At 38.1% G+C, this 19602-nt stretch overlaps 1 protein-coding gene and 1 pseudogene across 4 annotated transcripts in view; both read left to right on the top strand.

The window, feature by feature from the left end:
• Positions 1-993: 993 nt before the first annotated feature.
• The window catches only part of Me2 (malic enzyme 2), a 78342-nt gene continuing 59733 nt past the window's right edge, over positions 994-19602 (top strand). Inside the window, exon 1 of one of the 4 annotated variants that reach the window (XM_004855165.3) lies at positions 994-1205. The gene's annotated coding sequence lies outside the window, so the exon portion shown is untranslated. Of the gene's footprint in view, positions 1466-19602 lie in introns of all 4 variants that reach the window. The other 3 variants (XM_004855166.4, XM_021236629.2, XM_013075913.3) reach the window with 3 other exon arrangements.
• On the top strand, positions 14401-14484 carry LOC147830079 (U4 spliceosomal RNA; annotated as a pseudogene).

Raw genomic sequence — 19602 nt, 5'->3', positions numbered from 1 at the left:
CAGGTTGGCCTTGAACTTGGGATCCTCATGCTTCAGCCTATGGAGTGGCTGGGATTACAGGCTTGTGCCACGGTCCCTGACACATTTACTTCTCTTATAGTTTATCTGCCTTGCCTCTTGTTTACCCTGTACATTTAAAAAAAATTGTCATTACCATCCCTGGTTTCATGATTAGGCAAATTCGATTACAATAAAGAATTTCTAGTGATATTTTCTGAAATAAGGATAAAAGAAATATCCTCCAGAATCCTAATCCTGGGTGGGTACAGATGTGGGGAAGTGTGGTCCCTGCTGCTTTCAAGGACTTGATAATTTAGTGATCCCGTGCTTTTCTGAGAGAACACAATATTTGTGGTAATTGTGCTAGTAGGGACGTAAATTCCCTGCGGGTCAGTATCTGCGCCAGCAGCCGCGCAGAGTGGCAAGAATTCTGCAGGAAAGTGAGTCCTACACACACCAACAAAAACAGCTCTGAAACATAGAAGTGTCCAGTACTTCCTACTAAAGTACTGAAGCCTTGTATTTCCGGGGACCTCCCTCTTCTCCCTTTCCATTCTCTTGCCTTGTATCCAGCTCTTAAATCTCTCCTCCATCCTCTCCCTTCTTCCAAGGGCCTTCAGGATGGACCCAATCCCAGCAGTTTCTCTAACCTCCTTGGATTCCGAGACTGGTACCCGCCGACACCCCGCTCGCGCCTGCGCAGAGCGCGCCCTCGCGCGAACTCGCAGCCCTGCCTCGCCACCCCTCCCCAAGCCAAAGCCGGGAGTGCGCCGAGGGAAGGACCGCGTTAAGGAATACTCGGTTCTTCCTCAGAGCTGCCTGCCTCTAAAGTCCTCCAACTCTGCTAGGCTCTCCGAGGTCTCCGGGTCGCGTCCACTCGGGGGCGCGCGCGCGGCCCCCGAACAGTTAACCAGGAGAAACCAACCGAAAGGAGGAAGGTGCTCGAGGCACCGCCCCCCGCAGGGTCCCTGCCTCCCATTGGTTCGCGCGCCCGTCCGTCCGCCCAGGGCCGCGCCGGCTCTCCCCGCTTTCCTGGCTCCCTTGAGGTTTGTGCGGCGGTCCACGCCAGGGTGAGCCTGAGCTGGCGCGGGCTTCTGGGAGCTCGGGGGTAAGGAGGGCAGGACCAGCCGCCCCGGGGCTGAACATCGTGGGGCGGGCGGCAGGGCTGCGTCCGCAGGACCACCTGTCGCAGGACGAGGCTTCGGGTAAGGCTCTGCGCGGCGAGGCCGGGGCCGGGCTGCTCGGGTGCGGCTCCTCTGCGGACCGCCGGGAGCCGAGCGCGGCTTCCGCGCGTGCGCCCCGACCCGACCGGGTCGCTCAGGTCCGGCGGGACCCCCGGTGCCACCGCCCGCGGCTGTTCCGGTCGCGCGCTTTGGGGAGCGCTTTTCCGCTTTTCCCGCTCGCCGTTGCCGGGGGCGCCCCAGCTCCAACCTTCCACCCCAGGCTCCAGCCCTGTGGCCTCCAGGTAACGAGCATCTCTCTCTCCTCTGGCGCCCTTAAAGACCGTTTTAACTCTAAACCCCTTTGGCAGGATCGCTTTTTCACCTGGGATGAGGAAGTGACAAAGTTAGACCGTGTGTGGGTTCTTTGAAAGAAAGAGTTGCTGCAGGGTAGGAAGTTGTACGATTGAAGTGGTTTTGTCTGTTCTGAGGAAATGGCATCTGTGCCTCGGGGTTGGCAGGTGTTTCTTTGACGCCCGCGATCGCCATCTCGGCGTGTACTGTTTGTTGCATTTTGTGGCCTTTCACAGTATCTTTCTTTTTTGTTTTGGAAGATGATTCTAGAACATTTATGTTGCCTTTGTTGAGAAGCCTCATCAGAATAACCTCAACAGACGTGCCCCTTTAGAAAACGTTTCATCCTCTCCTGTCTGCTGATTGACCTTAGTGATTAATGGTTGTGGCAGGTCACTTCTACAAAGCAGTCAGTAACATTGTTATTTGTTAGTATTGCAATTGTTGATAACAGTAAAAGCACTGTTGTTAGTGATGGGCTGGGCACTGTTCGTTAAATGGATTATCCCAATAACCTTCTAAGGTTGGTACTCTTATTATCTCCCAGTATACAAACGAAGAAACTAAAGTTTAGGAACTTATCCAAGACAGCGCATAGTTTAATGTGAGATCTTGGATTCAGACTCAAGCAGTCTGACTTCAGAGCTCCACTCCCTCCTCTGTCTTCCTGAACCATTGTTAAGCTAATTGCAAAGTAATACCCACACATTTTTATCTTTAGTTTTCAAATGTTCTCGAAGTTAGAGAAGAAACATTTGTCCCCCCAATAAATGTCTAGTGTATAGAAATGTAACTGCTATAGCTAGTTGTTATAACACTTGCTGTGTTACATGGTTTGCAAAGAAAAAAGTTTAATTCTGTCTTTTAATCTTGGATCTTTAATCAACTTTGACCCCTAGTTTGTAATCTGTATCAAATTCTTTTGTGATAGTTATAAAACCTTGAAAGTTAGACCAGAAATGCTCATACAACCTTTATAATACACTAATAGGAAATGTTGGACGATACTTCTGTAATTCTTTCTTTTGAGAGTAACATACTCCTGGTTAATAGGTGTTACTAAAAAGACCTGCTTATGGGTTACACCCTTAGAAGATACTCATGTACGTTTTTGTTTTTTAAATATACTCAGGAAAATACATTAAAGGAGAAACTCATTTACCATTTCAGTTTTTTGTTAAGTTAAAAGCTACTATAATATTCTTCTTGCCTAATTCTTATTTTATCTCACATAAAAGCTTAATCTGTATTAAATTTTGTACTGTGGTAAACTAAAATTCTAATTTATGCTGATTGATTTCAGACAAACTAGCCATATTTTAAGACGTAAACTAAAACCTTTATTTACTGAGTATTCATTTTAGAGAAGAAAGTTCGCAATAAAGAAGTTACATTTGATTTTCCAAAAATTGAACTATTTTATTAAAATTTAGTAGTTTAAGGGCTGGGGATTTAGCTCAGTGGTTCTGACGCCTGCCTCACAAGTGCAAGATCCCAAGTTCAATCCCCGGTATCAAAAAAAAAAAATTTAGTAGTTTATTTGAAAGTCATCATTTGTTCATATGGCTACATGTTATACTTCTTTTGATCAATATTTACACATTTCAAGAGTAATGAATATTATTTCTGTAGATAATGTTTAGGACGATGATTGATGTTGCCTGGATCTGTATTCAGATTGTCATTCTTGACCTAGAGATTTTAATTTGAAATATTTAAATGAATGTTAATCATGATTATCTTCATAGCTCATAGCTTCTTAATACGGATTTCATCTTTAGAGGATGTTGTTGACAAAACTAGCAGGAATTTAGAAAGCAACTTCTGACCACTTTAGTCTACAACAATTATGCTTATGAGAACTTATAAGGGCACTGTGATTGTGATGTGTCCTGTGTGGATTATCTCATTGAAATCTCCAAACAGCTCCTACTTAGTAGCTGTTGGTGCTATTTCATTTGAATGATTAGATATCAGCAGTTTGGGGAGGTCCTGATTTGACTCAGACTCACTGATTAGCGAAAGGCAAAGCCCAGCATTTAAATCCATGCAGTTTGACTCCAGGGCTTGTCCATTGACCTCTCTGTTAGACTGCCCTGGTCTGAGTTTTATTCAGTAAATCTTCCAGTCAAGTAGTCAAGTTCATGATGATGATAAAGCTTGGAGGGCTGTCTACTTTATATTACTACATACGGTTGTGTAAAAGGGAACTCCTCTCCATTATCTTGATGAGAAAATGAGACTTACAATTGTGTGGTACCCAGATTGGACTTCATGGACAAATTTTTAAAATTATGTGTAGGCCAGATAGTACTGAGGCCAGCTTGAGTTATGATATAGCAAGACCCTATCTCAAACAAACAGACAAATGTATGAATAGGGGACATTTGGGGACCAAATATATGCCAACATTTGATTCTGTGAAGGTTAAGTAAGGACCTTCTTAAAAACTACTTCAATCTATTGTCTCTGTCCTTTTTGAAAAGAAAGGACTTATCACCAAAAGGGAGGGAGGTCATCGTTATAACATAAAAACAAAGAATAAATTTAGTATTGTGAACAACTATATTGTATTGTCCTAGTTTCTCCTTCTTTGATCACAGACCAATGAAAATGTTTCTCAGACTAACAGCAGTTGCGGGACTACTTGAGTACACCTTGCTGACAGCTCATAAGATAATTAGCTGAGGTCAGTCAAATTCAAATTCACATCTGACTGGCTGCAAAGCTTATGCTGGTTACACCAAGTATTGGCCTTTCTAGCCAGTAGTGTTAAGTGTTTTGGTCTTTTGGGAGGTTGACTTTATCTATGTCTCTCCCCACCCCCCTCCACCCCCGCCCTGGCGGCCCTAATGAGAGTTCTCCAGCAGCCGAAGGCCTCACTGTTTCACTCCCAGTCTGTTTGTAAACACCACTGTCAAGGGAGTTTCACTTCCTCCCAGTTTGAGAACACCCTGCTTTTATCAGCCCTTACCCCTTAGAAAGGGCAAGGTAAGGTAAAGAACAGTGGCCATACCAGGGCAAAAACCAGGCATATCGAACTCTGGAGTAAGCAGCTTGGTTTTACATAATTAGAATTAAACTCTCCACCTTTTTTTGTTTCCTGTTTTTACTCATTTTTCTAGTTCTGTCATATCTGTAAAACAAGATGGTAGGAATGTTTTCTCCCATTTTGTCATTCCGCCAGTTGGTAATAAGCCCATTTGTCAGATTCTCTTTGTAACTGTCCTGAGTTCTAATTGGCAAAAATGGGTCTTCCAAGAAGTTTTTTTCCTTACATCACCTTGTCTTAAAGATACCACTAAAATTATTTTTATGGGGCCAGGGATTTAGCTCAGTGGTTCAGCCGCCTGCCCTGCAAGCGCAAGGACCCAAATTTCATCCCCGGTCCCCCCCCCCCCAAAAGTTACTTTTATGTTCCTCGGTGTGGTTGCACTCGCCTGTAATCTCAGCACACTGGGAGGCTGGGGCAGGAGGATTGTAGATTCCAGCCCAGTCTGGGCAATTTAGTGACTTAGTGAGACCCTATCTCAAAATACAGTGGACCCTCAAGTAACGACTGGCCTTACACTTGAACAACTTGGGTTAATTAGGTTAATGGAAGATTCACCTGCCTCTTGTTATCTGTAGCGTGTACCTAGGTGAACATTCAGATCTCCGCCATATTGACTTAGTTACAACCAACCAACCCTTGGGAACCAATGGAGTTCATAAGTCAGGGGTCCACTGTGAAAAAGGCTGGGAATGTACTTCAGTATGAAAGTTCTGGGTTCAATTCCCAATACTGAAAAAAAATACATAAAGTTACTTTTATGTTTTATTTTCCCCTATCACTTAATAATAAAATTCTCTATAATATGAATAACATTTCAACTCTTTATCATACTCTTTTACGCATATTCTCTCATTTGATAATCATATGAGGTTAGATTTGACACATGATGTTACCTCTACTGTACAGACTAACTTCAGTAATTTGATAGGAGCAGGATTGTAACCAGGAGCTGAAAATAGAGTTTATGTATCAGAATGTTAATCTTAGCTGCTAATTGTAAGATGTGCTTTTTTAGATTGTCTTTTATTTAAAATAAAGTATATTTCATACTATTTTTAGATTTGCCTACCTCAGTTAGGCAGTCTACCTCATTGCAGATTAGATTGCAATGCTAACCTAATTTTTTGGTGCCAGAGATTTCATTGTGGTAAAGAAGGCTGCCTACTCTGGAAGAACCACACAAACATATGATCAATTTTTCTAAAACTGTTAAAAGCCAGATGTGGTGGCTCATAACTATAATCTCAGCACTCTGAGAGGTTGAGGCAGGAGGATCTCAAGTTTGAGCTCAGCCTGGGCAGTTTAGGGACTTATGGAGACCTTGTCTCAAAACCATACACACACACACACACACACACACACACACACACACTCACTCACTCAAATAACTCACCCAAACAAAACAAAACACCTCAAAACCCACTTCTTAATTATTTGTTTTTGTTTGGTTTATTGAGACAAGGTCCCTTCATGTAGTTGAGGCTGGCTTTGAGCTCACTACGTAGCCCAGGCTGGCTTCAAACTTGTGATCCCCCTGTCTCAGCCTCCTGAATGAAAAAAACCCACTTTTTTTAACGACAGAGACAAAATTTAGAGTTTTTCCTCTACTCACCTGAGTGACAGCTGTCCTGTTTTGTTAATACTTTTCAATTATGTTTGGGGACCAGGGGGGACTACTTCTTGGTACATTTTTTTCTACCATTGTGTTGCTATAATTAATATTTTTAGTGGTAGGTTATTGTTTGGTTAATTATTAGAAACATGATAGAAAGTACAGAATTTTTACTTCCAGAGCCAGTTGATAGCACTTTCTACTGTACATTAATAAATAGAAGGAAAATAACATAAATCTTTCATGCAGCACAATCCTGAAAAGATCTGAAGTGAAAGTTGCAATTTAAAAGCAGCCTATAACAATTTGTTATTTAAAGGAATTCAGCAAGGAATCTCTTACAAAGTAGATTTTGTCATAAAAAAATAAAGTCAAAGGAGTTTGCTTAAAGCAGCTTATAACCTATTTTCTTATCTTTTAAAATGTAATTTAATTTAATTTCGTTGAGACAGGGTCTTGCTACATAGTCCAGGCTAGTCCTAAACTCGAAATCTTCCTGCCTCAGCCTCCTGAGTGCTGGGATTACAGGTTTGCACCACTATGTCTAATTTATTGTTAGATTGAGGTAGTAAAGATAATTCATAGACACACAAATTATAAAAAAGAAAACCTTGGGAAGCCTATTATTGGTATGTTTTTAAATTTGAAAACAACCAAGAAAAGGTAAGTTAGATATTTTTCTTGGTTTTCCCCTTGTTCGTAGTTTTTTAAAAATTCACAAAGAAAAGCCTTTGGGCTTTACTTATTATAGAACAATGTTAGGAAAGTATTATGTGCTTCATGAGAGCTAAAAAGACGTGGACTCATGTAGGTTTAGTGGAAATATGAGAGCAGTACTGCTTCAGGCCTCATTCAGGTCCAGGGATGTGGTAGGTGCTCAGTAGATGACTCAGTAAATAAGATGAGGCTTAAGGTGAGGATGAATCAAATTCTTTACAGTGGTCACTTAGTCACGTATTGGAATTTACCTTTCTTGTTCAAAAAGAAGAGTAATGGTAAGTGAAATAGAAAGAAACATGGAATCAAATTTGAGAGCAAGAAAGGGAAGTCTCCACATTCAGGATTGAAGAAAGATCCTCCAGCAGTGAGCTGGAGTTAGACAAGGGTCCTGTGAGTGAACATGGAACAATAAATATAACGGGCAAATATCTGTTGCTTGCAGGAAATAGAAACTGATTTCCCATGCCCTATTCAACATGAGGAACCCAAATTAGTGAGAACTGGGAAAACTATCCTCTCTGTTAGTGGAGCTGAAACCTGCATCCTTCCTGGGTTGAGGTGAGAGTTAAGCCCCTTACCTCACACCATAGGAATCTTAAAACCTTCAGCTCATTTGAATTTGGGTTTGGAATTCTACCCTGGAAGTATGTAACCATTTAAAACAAACAAATTTAGAAACTAGTTTTAGGCTGTTAAGCTCTTTGGATTTCATAGAAGCATACTTACTGCCTTCAAAGGTTGGTTTCCCAAGCATAGCACATGTAGGAGACTTTTGTCAAAGGTCACTCCTATTTTTTAAAAAATAGCTCATAGATAAGAATTATGCCATGGAAGAGACCAAAAGTGTCTATCTAGGCACTGAAGACGTTAGAATAATCTGAAAAGGTCTTGAAAGTCTTTATAATAAGCTTTTAAAACAGAATTTTAAGTCATAAAACATGAGTAGGTGAATTAAAAGGTCCAAGTACAAATGTAGACTTAAAATAATTGAAGTAAACAAATGGCATATTAGAAATAGGTAACTGAAGAGCTATGAGAATTTAAAGAGAAATTGTTTAATTAGTAAATGAAATTTTGTCCTAAAAATGAGTTTTTAAAGGAGAGGGAGGGAATACATCAAAGAATCAGGAACAAGGTAACTAAAGGCTCAAGGGTTGAAAGATTTGAAACAGCAAATAGAAACCATAGTAGAACTCTGGAGCATCTCTGAACTTTAGTTTGTTTTGTTTTGGTTTTTTTCCTGCTTTAATATATTAAGTGATGTCCATGACTTTCAGTAACTCTAGTTGTGATTCAGGGAAAATCTGGTCAAGTATGTAAATCCACTAATTAGATAAGTCACAGTTTAAGGCTTATGTACTTGGAAATACCCACACACACCCCACAGTTCACACACACACCATAGCATGTGCACTTGTGCACACACACAAAACAAATTTTTCTGCTTATGAAAGAAGTGTTATAAAAGGCATAAGACTCATAATTATATATTAAAATAATATAGTGTTATCTGAAATATATTTGGTCTTTGTCTGTATTCCTGGCACAGAGACCCTAAAACCCTTGGAACTTCCTAAGTGATAGGAGCTACTTTTGTTACTTTTTTTTTTTTTAAATAAAATTAAGTCCAAATTTTATTTAAGGATTTCAAATTACATATTTCAAATTTCTAAAATGGAATAGAACCGTCTTGGAATGAAGAAATGGCATAAATGAACACTGACATCCCTTGAAATTCGAATTTTACGAGGAAAACAGTTGCTCTCAAACCACAACCCCATTACATAACAAGATGAAATATCATCTACCTCTTTACTTTGGCAATAGCTCTTTCCTAAAGGAACAGGAAAAAGTGATTTTGTTACTTCTTTAAATTAATTAAAAATGGGATTCTATCTTTAGATTAAAATTTTAAAGATCAGAAAAAGCTATGTTTAGATGAAATATGATTACAAAAAAATCAATATAGGGCCGGGAACTTAGCTCAGTCGTTTTGCCACCTGCTGCACAGCTCAAAGACCCGAGTTTGATCCCTGGTACCAAAAAAAAAAAAAAAAAAAAAAAAAAAAAAAAAAAAAAAATCAATATAAAATGTCTAATCAAAATTCTGAAAATAAAAAGGCAAAAACTACTGTGATTGGTTAAGGATTTCCAGTAGTTAAGATTCTCAAGAGGTGTGGATAGTTCCACACAAATGTGTTCACATTTTAAGTCCTTAATACTAAATTTTCAAAAAGAAAACTATCACCTATAAAAAATGTATCAACTCAAAGTAATTTTATTAACAGCAGGAACTCTAGAACTTCCTGTTGAATTAGTCCACTCTCATTATCAAAAATAAGTTCATCTCCCCAAATTAACAGTAATTAGCCTGAGGTATTTTAAATATGGCTCTAAAGTTTCAATAGCATTCCCCTCCCCAAAATAGTCTTATTACCACTTTAGGTCCATAATCTCTGTTCTGTTTACTACAATATGTTCATCTAGAATACTGGAAGAAAAAAAGATCCTTGGCCTTTTTGAAATAAACCCATCCCCGTCCATTTTCACTAAAATAGCAGCCACATGAATTCTGAGTGTTATCTGGCCAGATCACAACAGGGTTGTTTAACCTTCATTTTCCAGTTTAATTATCAAAGCCTGGTATGAATAAAATTCTGAGTATCACATTGTGGTACAAATAGGTTCAAATTTCGGAGGCTTTAAATGAGACTGAGAAACAGTTCATGAAATTTAATGTACTATGCCTTAACACATCTGTGAGGTAGTTAAGTAAACACTACTACCCATTTTAATACATAGTAAACAGAAACATGGGTAAATGACAGCTAAGCAATTAAGGATCAGAATAGACCATAGAGGCTTAGGGCTTTCTCTCTAGTTATAATCCAAAACTATGAAATGTAACTTTTCTTCTTTTAAAAAATGTATCACACCATTTAGAGGTTTTATGCTTTTACTTTTTGTTTTCTACTTGCTTATCAGATCTTCCAAAGTTGGCTCCTTTTCCTTCAATATGTTAAACTGGGCACAATAATCATTAATCTAAGTTAAGCCTCTGCTTCTAACCTGATTTAGTACAAAATTAAGACATTACCTTTTGAGAACTAAAATTGCATTTAACATTTTTATTTTAGACTGCAAAAACCAAAAATAAGCAAACAACCAAAAAACGTGAAATAGGCTCATCAAATGATGTAAAGTCATCCTTTCCAGGAAAACAGAAGGTAGACCCTACCACAAAGAAAAGACGCATAATTAATAGATGTTAAATTTAGAAGTTCACTAAAATAGTATCAGTTTAACTTCTGCAAATTCTAGGTTTTATTCACTTCCCCGTGGTAACCACGATTAACTTTTGTTACTCTTGATAAGGCGCCCCCCCCCACCCTGTGATCACACCTGAGGCCTGGGGCCCTCAACAGAAAGACCCAGGTGACTAGAGGAGTGGAACTTTAGAAGGGTGGTGCTGCACCTTAAGCTCTATAAAACCCTCCTACAAGATTTCCAGAACTTCTGGATTGCTGAACACGTGAAGGTGCTGGGAGCATGCAGTGCCTCCCCTCTAAACCTTCCCCCATATATCTGTTCATCTGTCTCATTTTTTATATTTTATAATAAGCTGGTATGTTAAGTAAAGTTTTTCCTTGTGTTGTCACCCATCCTAGCAAATTATTAAACCCACTGAGGAGGTATTAGTGGGAACCCAAATATAAGCTGGCTGCCTGGAAGTGTAGGTGGCAACCTACTACTTGCAGTTCACATTTGAAGTGGGGGCAGTCTTTTGGGATGCGCCTGTAACCTCTGGGGTCTGACACTATCTCTAGGTAGAGTCAGAATTTAATTGCATTATAGGACACGTGGTATCTACTGAATTGTTTAATGTGAAGAAAAACCCTCACCAGTGGGATCTCTTCTTGGTAAAAAGCTTCTGCACAGCAAGAGAAACCACCAACAGTGTGAAGAGACGACCCACAATGTGGGAAAAAATTTTCACCTGCTGTTCATCAGACAGAGGTCTTCTATCTCAAATACATAAAGAACTTAAAAAAATCAGACCTCCCACATTTAAAGACCCAATCCAGAAATGGGCATCTGAAATGAACAGACATTTCTCAGACAAAGAAGTAGAAATAGCAAATAAACATAATGAAAAAATGTTCAACATCACTGGTCATTTGAGAGATGCAAACGAAAACAATGCTGAGATTCCACCTCACCCCAGAAAGAATGGCTGCTATCATGAAATCAACCAATAACAAATGCTGGTGGGGCTGTGGGGAAAGAGGAACACTGCTCCACTGCTGGTGGGAGTGTAGACTGGTGCAACCACTGTGGAAATCAGTATGGAGATACCTCAAATAAGTAGGACTGAAAGTCCCATTTGACACAGCTATTCCCCTGCTGGGGATCTTCCCCAAAGAATTAAAGAATCATATACCACAGTGATACATGTGCACCCATGTTCATAGCAGCACAGTTTGTAATAGCTAAAGCTTGGAAACAGCCCAAATGCCCATCAACTGGAGACTGGATAAAGAAAATGTGTTTTTTTTCTAAAATGGAGTACTACTCAGCCATAAAAAATGAGAAATTAGAGACATAGCTAAATGGATGCACATTGAGGCAATACTCTTAAGTGAAATAAGTAAGACGTGTAAAAACTGAATAATTTCTCTAGTGTGAGAAACTGAAAGTGTAAATAAGGACTAAAAGGTATAATAAATAATGTGAAATAGGAAAAGGGGCAAAGGGGAAGTGGGAGGGATGGGGAAAGGAAAGAAAGGAATGGAATTAATATGAGAAAATGAAAAAATGGAAACAAAGTCTTTGTAAATAGGGAGAGATGGAGGGGTTGAAGGGAGGGCAGAGGAAGGGTGAAAAGTAAGAACCAAGAGAGATTATGTAAAGGTGCAAATTTCCAATGATGAATGTCATTATATTGTACACCTCAAATGTACCAATAAAATAAAATTTTTAAAATAAATTTTAAAAAACCAAGATAATTTAACTGCTTGTCAGGTCTTAAAGAACAGCATTTCTTTTCCTATCTCAATGTAATGTCAAGTTCCTTTCGAGTACTGTACGATATACATGTTTTATTCTGATATTCTTGATCAAAAACCTTTAAAGTTGGGCGGGGGATTTAGCTCAGTGGCACCTCACCTGCCTCACAAGCACAAGGTCCTGAGTTCAATCCCAGTACTGCAAAAAAACCCCACAAAACTTTAAAGCTAATCTTTACATATTTGTTAGTTAATTTTACCCAGAAGGACCATTTCTAGCAATGCCAAGGACACTGGGCCTGGTTGACCAAAACATTACTCAGTCTTCGCACAATACCTGGCTATCCTACAAGTGGACAGCAGGACCACTATGGCCTGATGAAAGCATTCCTAGGATAACGTTTCCGGACCCCCCTCATCATGATAAAATATAAACATGTAATTAAAAATATAAAAACCCCAGCCTTTCACCCTGATGGTGCAGTCCTCTCTTGAATTTACCCTCTGCTGTCTTGCAGACTATTGCTCAGTTCTTTTTACTGGCCTCTCTCATTCTGCGCCTCCCATGGCATAGATAATTTTGTTCATTAATGTTTCTAGCTAAATTTTCATGTATCTTTAAACATTTAAAACAAGTCTAGGTCAGGAAATTAACAATTACATTTCATGCTTACTTTCAGAGAAGGAATAGTAACTGGGCATAGTGGGTACACCTGTAATCCCAGCTACTCAGGAGGGTGAGGCAGGAGGCTCACAAGCTCTGTCTGGGTAACTTAGACCGAGGTAAAATATTTTAAAAGGGATAGGGATAGCTGGGCGTGGTGGCACAGGCCTGTAATCTCAGCACTTGGGAGTCAGAGGCAGGAGGATCCCTTGAGTCAGAGTTTGAGGCCAGCCTGGGCTACAAAGTGAGTTCAAGGCCAGCCTGAACTGCATAGTGAGATCCTGTCTCAAAAAGATCCCCTCCCACCACCAAAAAAAAGGGCTAGGGCTAGGGATGTGGCTCAGTGCAAGGCCCTGGGTTCAATCCCAGTACCACAAAAAAAAGAAAAGAAAGAACAAAAGAAGGAGAATCAGGTAAGATAGAAACCACTATTCTCTTAATTTTTGTATCTTTAATTTTGACATATGAATATATTAAATAAACTCTTAAAAGGTAAATAAAAATTAAATCAGAAAAAAATAAGCCATATGATTTTAGGTTCTCTAGATTTTGCTTTCCCCAAACAACAAGTTTAGGTATTTTTAAAAAATATTCACATAATGTATAAATACAGTCTTATTAAAATGTTTTTGCAGTGATACCAAATTATATCAAGTAAAAATTAAGTCATTTTACATAGTTTCTAACCTTCCTCTCTGCCCTCTTCTATCTTTCCAAAACTTTATACATTTATATAAAAGTTTATAAATATATAGTTTCAAGAAATAAGCTACTGGTGCTATATATAATCTACATGTTTACCCCTTTCACCAAATGGTGTCTTAGTCTTGCTGTGCTAGAATCTGGGTATTTTTCTCACTTTTTCTCTCTAAAGAGAAAGTGTATTAGAGTTGAATTTTAAGTTTCAGTCTCTGGTTAGAACTGACTCATAAATGGTTCTTATTAGAGGTTTAAAAGTGAATTAATTTAAAATATTTGTGAAAATGTGCATTTCTCACTCTTTAAATTGTTACATGATATTCTGTAATATGGATACAAAATTTTTTTTAACCTTTACTTATTTATGAGCACTATAGATTGTTTCTAGTTTTTTGTCTTTTTTTCTTTTTAATACTGGGGATTGAATCCAGAGCTGTCACACTGAGCTCTATGTTCAGGTCTTTTTTATTTTGAGGCAAGGGTCTCCCTAAATTGCTCTGGCTGGGTTTGAACTTTTGATCCTCTTGCTTCTGCCTCCCAGAGTGCTGAGATTACAGGTGAGCACTACGATGCCTGGCTTGCACCTAGTCTTATTGTGTACTTTTGTGGGCATTTCTCTAGGGTAGATACTCTAGAATTGGAATTATTAGGTTGAAGGTTCTAAGATCAAAATTCACAGATATGGTCAAATTTCCCTCCAAGAGACTATCAATTTATATTCTATCAAAGGTTCTTGTTTTCTGTACTCACCAGTACTAAGCATTAAAGTTCGTTTTTGACAATTGGGTACAAACTAAAATTTCCTTGAAGATTTAATTACACTTCTGTGCTTACTACTGAGATTAATAATTTGAGATGTTGATTGTGTATTTATTTCTTTGTTGCCTTGCTTATTTCTTTGCTGATTTTTCTCTTATGTTTGTCTTTTTCATTTGTAGGAGCTCTTTATTTTTTCCAGATAAAATTCTTTATATATGAACCAGATGTTTTCTCCAATTCTATTATTTTCTTAGTTTTGTTTATGGTGTCTTTCATTGTAAAGATGTTTCAGCTTCCAGAGGGCTTGGTCTGGTTTCAGTTTGGTTCTTGGGAATGCAGGGAATGCACTGCACACAGAGCCACATCCTCAGAACTTTGTGCAGTGGCATCATTGTAGCTAATAAGATTTATCCAAGGTGCAATTATTGATAATTGAAAACTTTTCCCAAAACTTCTATTTAAATTCTTTTTGTTTGTTCATTTTTATTTTTGTTTTATTGACTTGTGTGTCTCACTGCATTATGAGGTTGGCCCTGAATTCCTGGGCTAGTGGGATCCTCCTCCATCAGCGTCCAAGTAGCATTGCCATCATGCCTGCATCTTAAGTCATTTTTGAATGACTCATTTATGAAGATTTTTGATTGCTAGTGTTTCCTCTTAGTCATCATCTTTATATTTTCTCATTTTTCTGCACTTTGTTTCTTTAAAGCCCCTTATTCTGAAATTATTTTCTTCAAGTTATGAATAAGACTTTTTGTCTTGACCTACCTATACATTTCTTTTAAAATATCCCTTATTTGAAGTCCTTGCTGACCTTACTATAAAGGCTACACATCCCTGTGATCTTAAAGGCAAGAGGTTTTACATGTGTGTTTTACACACACGGTTCTGAGTAGCAACAGCAGTGGTTCTGGATTAATTCTGCAGATCTCCCTAAGTTCCCCAGGCTGGGCTTCAACTTGTCAGTCATCCTCCTGCCTCAGTCTCCCTAGTGTTTGGATTATAGGCATGGGCCACTGTGTCCAGCTTTCATGTAAACTCTAAGCAGTCCTTTGGTGGTTTTGGATTTCTCCTTATTAGAGGCTCCTCCACTTTGGTAGAAAGTTTGAAAAGAGAAGTAAATTCAAAGCTTTTTCTTGTAACACCAGTTGGTACATAGAAAAGGTTATCTCTTCCAGCCCTACATTTAATGCCTTTTCAGTTTTCACTGAGGAATATCAGGCAATTAAATTGCTACTCTAGCATTTTTTGGTGCACTTGATGCTACTGTGTAGATTTCTCTTTTATATTTTAGTCTGAAATTCCAAAGATAGCTTGCATATGTACATTGTACCTCTTTGCCTCTTTATACTGTGCTGTGTATATTCAGAGCAAGGATATTTTTTCTTTTTCTTCATATTTTTTATCTTTTATTAGTACATGCTTGCAGTACTAATAATTATTACATTCCTCATGGGGAGTTGCTCTTTACTTATATTTTGGGTTTCTCGTATGAGAAACCGTGCGATATTTAAGCTTGTGTGTCTGATTTATTTCACCTAACATTATAATCTCAAAGTGCATTCATTTTCCTACAAATTACTTGTTTATCCTCCTTTATGGCATAGTAGTACTCCATTGTGTATAAATACACATTTTCTTTATCCATTCATCTGTTGATAGACATATAGGCCACTTCCAAGATTCGGCTATTATTTATCCTACTGCTATAAATATGGGTATGCATGTAACAATGAAATATGATGTCTTTAACTCTTTTGGGAAGATACCTATAAGGGGAATAGCCAAGTCAAATGAAGTTTTGAATTTTAGCTTTTTGAGAAACCTCCATACTGATTTCAAAATTATGGGCCAGGGATTTAGCCCAGTGGATTAGCTCCTGCCTCGCAAGTGCAAGGTCCTGAGTTCAATCCCCGGTACCAAAAAAAAAAAAAAAGCAGTTAGTTGTACTAGTTTACATTCCCAGCAGCAGTATAGAAGGGTTACATTTTTCCTAAAGCCTCACCAACATTTGTTATTATTTGATTTCTTGATAATGGCCATTCTTTTTACAGTAAGATGGAATCTTAGTATTATTTTTTTTTCTTAGTATTATTTTAACTTGTATATCTCGAATGGCCAGTGATGTTGAACATTTTTTCATGTATTTATTGGCCATTTGTACTTCTGAGAAGTGTCTATTCATTTCAGTTGCCTTTTTTTTTTTTAACAAGTTTCTAAATTTTGTCAGATGTCTCAGTATTGTCCTCTATAGTATAATGGATTGTTTTCTGATGTGTACTTCAGTCTATGATCAAGTTTTGCATTTAATGATCTGTTAAGTTTTAAGTTGCTGTAGTTGTTAGTCTATCTTTCATGACATTAACGATTTTGAAGAAAACAGATTTTTTTGTAGTATTTGTCTCTGTATTCTTGATAATGTGAATAATCATAAGTTTCTTGTATTTGTAGTCATATTTCAGTACCACATTTCTATGAAATAGAAGAAGTAAATCCATAGAGACGGAAGATTGGTGGTAGAGGAAGGGAAATAACTCCTTAGTGGGTATGATGTTTCCTTATGGGTGATAAAAATATTTCGGAAGCACATAGATGGAGGTGGTGATTGTAAGGTTAAGAATTTCTTTATGCCTCTGACTCATTCACTTTAAAATAGTTAATTTTATGTTACCTGAATTTCACTTCAGTAAAAATTAATTTTTAAAAGTCTTACGTGGGCCGGGATTTAGCTCAGTGGTTTCATTGCCTGCTGCTCAAGCGCAAGGACCCCAGTTCGATCCCCCGTACCAAAAAAAAAAAAAAGAAACAAAAAAAATCTTGTGTAAATGGTTTTGCTTCTTCTAACAGACTGAATTTCTCAGCAAATAGAAATTTCATTTGAAAAAAAAAATGTAAAAACTAAAACATTTACTGCATGACAATTATAGTGATTGAAAGACATAAATGAATGTTGCAAATCCCAGTTCTCGGTAGAAAAAATGAGAAGCAGAAGAATCTATTACTTCTAAATATTAACATTTAAATTTTTTTTCCTGGTACTGGGGATCAAACTCAGGACCTTGCACTTGCAAGGCAGGCAAGGTGCCATGAGCTAAATCCCCAGCCTAGCTAAATCTCTGGCCCTATTAATATTTAATTTTGTAGTTTTTAATTTTGAAAATTCCCATGTTTATGATGAGTATGAAAGGACAAGAATTACTTCATATATTTTCTAGCCAATTTACATGATTTTTAATGTTAAATAACAGGTTTTCTGTGACAAAAAGTTCTGGTACATTAAATTCAAACTTTGAATATAGCACATTAAAATTCTAGGTCTAGACACTGTGATTCCAGTCATCTAAGGCAACAAGGTTGACTTCATGCTATGTCACCATGGCCATCATTAAACCTCGGCTGTAGACTTAACAGGGCCACTGCAAGCCTTCTGTCTTCGTGTAAAATATAATGAAGCTGAAACCTTTGGCCTGAGAAGAAAATGGAAACATGTACCATTCAGTCTGTATTTATGGTTAACAAATAAACAGTTGTTTCCCAAAAAACAAACAAACAAATAAATAAGATTCTGGGTCTAGATTAAGAATTGGAATAGCTCCTTGTCCTCTGAATGTGAATGGTCCAGTTTTTCTGTTATTTACCTTTCCACCATGAAACTCAGCTCCCAGGCTCATTAAATGGAGCTCTCTTTGCTGTTTAGTAGATGTTTCCTTGTTTCTTATCCTCTCTTTTGGTTTCTTTCTTTCTTTTTTTTTTTGGTACCAGGGATTGAACTCGGGACCTTGCACAGTGGAACCACTGAGCTAAATCCCTGGCCCTCTTCTGGTTTCTCTTAAAAGTGGGAGAGACATGAGGCTCCTAGGCCGGTGAAGCTCAGCTGGTCCCAGCACCCGGAAGGAAGCTCCCCCACTGCCATCCTAAGCTCCTAGGGAGAAGGGGAGCCCCGTGAGCCCCAGAAGCACACGCCCCACCCCACCCCTCGGAAATGAGAAGATACATAAACAAGCCTCAAAAACAGACTTCTGGATCACCTACAGCAACCCCAAAGGGAAACGAGATGGAACAATCTGATACTCAACCACCTGGACTCTCTGAACTGGCAACAAAAGAGGATCTGGGAAAAATGAAATCAGAAATAATTACTCAGATAACAGCAAAGATTTTGCTCACGGTGCAAGACATGATTAATAAATCTAGAGAGGACACAGAGAAAAAAATAGAGGCTCTGAGAAACATGATGGAATCCCAACGTAGGAAACAAATGGAACCCATAAAATAGATACAAACAGATTTGCAAGAGATTAAAAACTCCATCGAAAGTCTGAGCAGCAGAATGAACCAATATGAGGATAGAATTTCACATATAGAAGACAAGATTGCAATTAGTGACCAGGAAAAGAAAAATTGCTTAAAAATTGTAAGGGAACATGAGAAATCAATCCAGCAGCTGCTAGACGATGCAAAGAAGAATAACATAAGACTGATTGGAGTCAATGAAGAAAGAGGAGAGAGTGCAGATGACATAAAAAAACTGTTCACAGAAGTGATGGCAGAAAACTTCCCAAGCAGGAGAAAAGAACTTGACATACAGATAAGTGAGGCATATAGGACTCCAGCTAGCCTTAATCAAAAAAATCTACACATAGGCATATAATAGTTAGGATTCCAGAAATCCAACAGAAGAATAAAATTCTACAAGCAGTGAGAGAAAAGAAACAAATCACATAGAAAGGAAAGCCCATCCGAATCACAGCAGACTTCTCAATGCAAAGCCTCAAGGCAAGAAGAGCCTGGAGTGATGTATTTCAAGCCCTAAAGGAAAACAGCCTCCAACCCAGATTGATGTACCCTGCAAAACTATCTTTCAAAATGGATGGAGAAATAAGATACTTTCATGATAAAGAGCACCTCAGGAACTTCATCAATACCAAACCAGCATTCCAAAAAATTTTAGACAATACCCTAGGAAAAGACAATGAGGATCACAACCCCAGGAAACCCAGCAGAATGAATCCATTGGGCATGACAAATTAAACGCAAAGGGGGAGAATCCAACAAAAAGAAAAAGTCCTGACAAGGCTTTTAAAACTTTTGACTTTATCTCCCTAATGAGTGTATAATTCAGTCTTATTATTGTACTGATTAGTATTTTTCTGATTCTAGAGTTGCACACGATTCCTTGTGCTGTACTCGCTATTTATCATCTTCTTATGTCTACATTTTAATTGGATTGTCTGTTAATGAGCTGTAACAGTTCTTTATATATTCTGGTCATAGGTTATATGCATTGTAAATATGGTCTGTTTAAGGACTACTTTTCATTTTAATGATGTCATTTAAAGTTCTAAATTTTGAAGGAATCTCATTTATCAATTTTTTTCTTTTATACATCATGTTTTCTGTATCCTAGGTAGTTCTTGCCTACCCTGAATTCATAAATATTTTCCCTTATAATTTCTTCTTAAAGTTTTATACTTTTAGGCTTTCTTATTTAGGTTCATAGATCCCTTCAAGTTATTTTCATGTATGGAAAAAAGGGGTTGAGGTTAATTTTTTATATACAGATACCAGGTGTT

This window comes from Heterocephalus glaber, unplaced genomic scaffold, assembly GCF_053883595.1.
Source record: "Heterocephalus glaber isolate CG9 unplaced genomic scaffold, H.glaber_assembly_v1.0 deba00000331, whole genome shotgun sequence".
In the NCBI taxonomy this organism is placed as follows: Eukaryota; Metazoa; Chordata; class Mammalia; order Rodentia; family Bathyergidae; genus Heterocephalus; species Heterocephalus glaber.
This window is presented reverse-complemented; position numbering and strand designations above follow the sequence as displayed.